This window comes from Chenopodium album, chromosome 17 (assembly GCF_948465745.1).
Source record: "Chenopodium album chromosome 17, dcCheAlbu1.1, whole genome shotgun sequence".
NCBI classification, from domain to species: domain Eukaryota; kingdom Viridiplantae; phylum Streptophyta; class Magnoliopsida; order Caryophyllales; family Amaranthaceae; genus Chenopodium; species Chenopodium album.
This window is the reverse complement of record NC_137850.1, coordinates 19,316,448-19,321,844: the sequence shown is the minus strand read 5'-3', so window position 1 is coordinate 19,321,844 and position 5,397 is coordinate 19,316,448. Positions and strand designations below refer to the sequence as shown.

Below are 5,397 nucleotides of genomic sequence, written 5' to 3'. Positions count from 1 at the left end.
ACTAGCTTGACGACATTGCTGGATCAATGAAAGTTGGGAACATCAAACTCATCAAGGTGAACAACCTTGGCTTCCTCATGCACAAAACCGTCAAAGTATGCCTTAAGCCTTTGGCCATTTACTTTGAACGGTTCACCATTGTCATTTGAGATTTCTATCGCTCCATATGGAAATACCTTCTTAACGGTGAAAGGTCCACTCCATCTTGACTTGAACTTACCCGGAAACAACTTCAACCGGGAATTGAATAGTAGGACCTTATCACCTTCCTTAAACTCCCTTTTGCTAATATGCTTGTCATGCCAAGCCTTGGTCTTTTCTTTGTAGATCCTTGCATTCTCATATGCATCCAACCTTAATTCTTCCAAGGCGTGGAGGTCAAGCAACCTCTTCTCACCCGCGCTTTGAAGGTCAAAATTCAAAGTTTTGATAGCCCAATGAGCCCGATGCTCAAGTTCTACCGGCAAGTGGCATGACTTCCCATAAACAAGCTTGTATGGTGTGGTGCCAATAGGAGTTTTGAACGCTGTACGGTAGGCCCATAGAGCATCATCGAGCTTTGTAGACCAATCTTTCCTAGACCTATCCACCGTTTTCTCAAGAATCATTTTTATCTCCCGGTTTGAAATTTCAGCTTGACCACTTGTTTGGGGGTGGTAAGCTAATGACACCTTGTGCCTCACACCATATTTCTCGAGGAGAGCTTGAAAGGATCGCTTTGCAAAGTGTGAACCTCCATCACTAATCACAGCCCGGGGCACTCCAAACCTTGGGAAAATTACTCTTTTAAAGAGCTTGACCACAACCTTAGCATCATTAGTAGGAGATGCAACCGCTTCCACCCACTTTGACACGTAATCCACGGCCACTAGAATGAACTTGTTCCCAAAAGAGCTCGGGAAAGGCCCCATGAAATCGATGCCCCATACATCAAAAATTTCAAGTTCAAGGATGTTGTTCAAAGGCATTTCACTCCTTTTTGAAATATTACCGGTTCTTTGACACCGGTCACAAGCTTTCACCACGCCCCACACATCTTTGAACATTGTTGGCCAAAAGAAACCACATTGCAATATTTTTGCCAAGGTCTTGAAAGCACTCATATGTCCTCCACAAGGTGAGGAGTGACACATTGTGATATCGTCTTCAATTTCATTATCCGGGACACACCTTCTAAAAAGTCCATCAACACCTTGTTTGAAAAGCAAGGGGTCGTCCCAAAAGTATTGACGGACATCATGAAGAAACTTCCTTTTTTGTTGATAAGAGAGGTTGGGAGGAAGAATAGAGCAAGACAAGTAGTTTGCAATGTCCGCAAACCATGGTGCCGGTGCTTGGAGAATAGCGAATAGTTGATCATCCGGGAAAGAATCGTCGATTGGCAAGTTATCAAGATCACCTACAAAGATAGGCAATCGTGAAAGATGATCGGCCACAACATTTTCGGCACCCTTCTTGTCTCTAATCTCAATACCATAGTCTTGTAAGAGCAAAACCCACCGTATCAACCTTGGCTTCGGTTCTTTCTTTGACAAGAGGTACTTCAAGGCCGAATGGTCGGTGAAGACTATGACTTTAGACCCCAACAAGTAAGATCTAAACTTCTCGATTGCATGAACAATAGCTAGAAACTCTTTTTCTGTGGTAGTGTAATTCCTTTGTGCATCATCTAGTGTTTTGCTAGTGTAGTAGATATCATGGAGCTTCTTATCCTTCCTTTGTCCTAGAACGGACCCAATGGCATAATCCGAAGCATCACACATGAGCTCGAAAGGAAGCTCCCAATTAGGGGGTTGAATAATAGGAGCCGAAATCAATGCCTCCTTCAACCTATCAAATGCTAGCAAACATTCATTAGTAAACACAAAAGGGGAATCCTTTACCAACAATTGAGTGAGCGGCTTTGCGATTTTTGAAAAATCCTTTATGAACCGGCGGTAAAAACCCGCGTGTCCAAGAAAGCTCCTTATTCCCTTCACATTTGTGGGGGGGGGGGGTGGGAGGCGCTCAATAACCTCAATTTTGGCACGATCAACTTCAATGCCCCTACTAGAAATCACATGACCAAGAACAATGCCCTCCTCTACCATGAAATGGCATTTCTCCCAATTCAAAATTAAGTTCACCTCTTGACATCTTTTCAACACTTTAATCAAATTCGAAAGGCATATGTCAAAAGATGAACCAAAAACAGAAAAGTCATCCATAAATACTTCAATTGATGATTCAAGCATGTCGGAAAAAATAGACATCATACACCTTTGAAATGTGGAAGGTGCATTAGAAAGCCCAAATGGCATCCTTCGATAAGCAAAGGTGCCAACAGGGCATGTGAATGTAGTCTTCTCTTGATCCTCGGGTTAGATTGGGATTTGGAAGAATCCCGAGTATCCATCCAAGAAACAATAGTGACTATGTGATGCTAGTCTTTCCAAAATTTGATCAATGAAGGGGAGTGGGAAGTGGTCTTTCCGGGTGGACTTATTCAATTTCCGGTAATCAATACACATCCTCCACCCGGTGACCGACCTCGTAGAAATGGTCTCACCCTTATCATTCTTGATGATGGTCATGCCTCCCTTTTTAGGCACAACTTGAACCGGGCTAACCCACTTACTATCGGAGATAGGGTAGATTATGCCCACCTCAAGAAGTTTTAAAACTTCTTTTTTCACAACTTCCTTCATATTTGGATTGAGCCTTCTTTGGTGCTCAATCGAGGAAGCATGATCATCATCAAGTAAAATCTTATGCATGCATATAGTAGGACTTATCCCCTTAATGTCATCAATTTTATAACCAATGACACCTCTATACTCCCTTAAAACATCTAAGAGTTTCCCAAGAGAGGTGTCATCAAGCTTAGCATTGACAATAACGGGATAACTCTCACTATCATCAAGAAAAGCATATTTAAGTAAAGGAGGAAGGGGTTTAAGTTCAACCTTATGAGGAGGCGTAGTCCTCTCCTCTTTTACCTCCACATTAAGCACTTCCACTTTCATTACGTTGTGGACTAAAGGTTGGTTGAGCAAAAGATCATACCCCCTTGTTTCTTCATCTTCCTCAACTAAGCCTCCCGTTAGGATAGCTTGTAAAGGATCTCCTTCAAACAAATTCTCTTGGAACTTCTCCAAGTCTCTTTCCAAAGTATAACCTCTATGAACTTCATCATACAATGGCTTTTTCAATGCTTGTGGGAATGAAAATGATATTTTCTCATCTCCCACATTCAAGGTCAACCTTTCTTTCTTCATGTCAATCACCACTCCCGCGGTGTTCAAAAACGGTATTCCCAAGATTAGGGGCACCGTAGTATCTTCTTCCATTTCCATTACCACAAAATCATATGGCACGAACACTCTCCCAACTTGAACCGGCACATCTTCAAGAATTCCCAAAGGTAGCCTAACCGTGCGGTCGGCCAATTGTAAGGACATTCTTGTTGGCTTCAAGTCTCCAACCTTCAAACTCTTGGCAATTGAGTAGGGAATCAAGCTTAAACTTGCCCCAAGATCACATAAAGCATCCATAGCTTCCATATCTCCAATCTTCACCGGTATCGCATAGCTTCCCGGGTCACCAAGCTTTTGAGGAAGCTTGTTTTGAATGATTGCACTCACCTCCTTAGGAAGGGAGATGGTTGCACTCTCTTCAAGCCTACTCTTGTTGGATAGAAGGTCCTTCAAAAACTTTGCATAAGTAGGCATTTGTGACATGGCATGAAGAAAGGGGATGTTCACTTGAAGTCCTCTCATGACTTCAAGAAAATTTGAAAACTTCTCATTCAATTTATTTTCTACAATCCTATGAGGGAATGGAATTGGAGGCTTGTATACTCTCATTGGGGGCTTTTCTAGTCTTTCCTCATCTCCCTCACTTTCTTTTATGACTTCCTCGTCACTCTTTTGTTGCTTCTTTTCTCAACATCAACTAATTCATTTTCAAAATCATCCTCATTCCTCACTACCACTCCCTCATCACTCTTTTGAGGCTCCTCTTCACTCATGACCGGCCCCTCATAACCTCTTCCCGACCTCAAAGTAATGGCCTTAGCTTGCTCCTTTGGGTTCACCACCGTTGAACTTGGGAAGTGACCGCTAGGATTTGAGGATGAACTCCCAACTTGTTGTGCTATTTGCGCCAATTGATTCTCAATTATCTTGTTGTGTGCTTGAAGTTGTTGGATGTTTGCTTGCATATCCGCATTGCTTCTTCCTTGTTGTGCAATGAAGGTCTCAAGTGCGGCTTCAAGACTAGACTTTTGAGGAGGTGGGGGAGCGGGGTTGTTATATTGTTGCCTTTGTTGGTCTTGGTTGGGATGGCGATATGGAGCTTGTCGGTTTTGAGAGTGAGGTTGGTTGTAGTGGTTTTGGGGTTGGTTTTGGCTTTGATTGTAGCTATTTTGTGGGGGCCCTTGGTTTTGTTGCTTCCATCCCGTACCTTGTTGGGGTTTCCAACCTTGATTGTAGGATTGGGGGTATGGCTCATTTCTTTGCCCTATTGTCGTCGCTTTCTCTTGGTTAGTTGAGTTGCAATAAGAGGACATATGATCGTTTCCTCCACAAGTCTCACAAGACATGACTTGTTGTGAGGAAGAGCTTAGAGATGTAAGAGTGGCTTGATCTAGCTTATGAGCTAGCATGTCAAACTTTGATGCAATAAGGTCTATTGCACTAAGATCGTGGATTCCGGCCTTCTTTACTTGAGGTTGCCTTCTATCACCCCCATATGCGTAGTGCTTAGCCACTTCTTCAATCATTTTATAGGCTTCATCCACCGATAGCTTTTTAAGGCTACCACCGGCCCCGTTATCAAGATTGGCTCTTGAAGTAGGAGTAAGACCATCATAAAAGCTTTGAACAATAATCCATGATGTAAAACCATGGTGTGGGCATTTTCTAGTGTAGTCCTTGAAACGCTCCCAAGCTTCACTCAAAGTCTCATCAATCTCTTGGTTGAAATTGGTGATTTTCCTCCTTAGCTCGGCGGTCTTTTCGGGTGGACAATACTTTCCAAGGAAAGCTCTAGTGACTTCATCCCATGTTGTCAATGATCCCTCTTCTACCGTTCTCAACCAATGCTTTGCCTTGTCACGGAGGGAGAATTGAAACATGTGCATACGGATGAACTCTTCCGTAATGTTGTTTTGCTTGATGGTGGTGCACAATTCGAGAAAGTTGTCCAAATGAGCAAAAGGATACTCATGAGAACTCCCACCAAATTGATCACCTTGTATCATACGGATGAGTTGAGGCGATAGCTCAAAATTGTTTGCATTAGTGGTGGGGAGACGTATGCCACTCCGAAATGTGAAGGCATTGGGGTGGTCATAATCTCGTAGCAATGGTGGAGGAGGATTGCCGTCTCCCAAGTTTTCTTCTTCGTTGGTTGAAA

The 5,397-nt window shown here is 43.0% G+C and overlaps 1 non-coding gene across 1 annotated transcript; it reads left to right on the top strand.

Annotated features, from left to right (window-relative positions):
* Positions 1 to 4,880: 4,880 nt before the first annotated feature.
* Positions 4,881 to 4,987, top strand: LOC145590355 (small nucleolar RNA R71). The gene has a single exon (XR_014101974.1). It is a non-coding gene; the product is annotated as a small nucleolar RNA R71 (small nucleolar RNA).
* Positions 4,988 to 5,397: the final 410 nt, after the last annotated feature.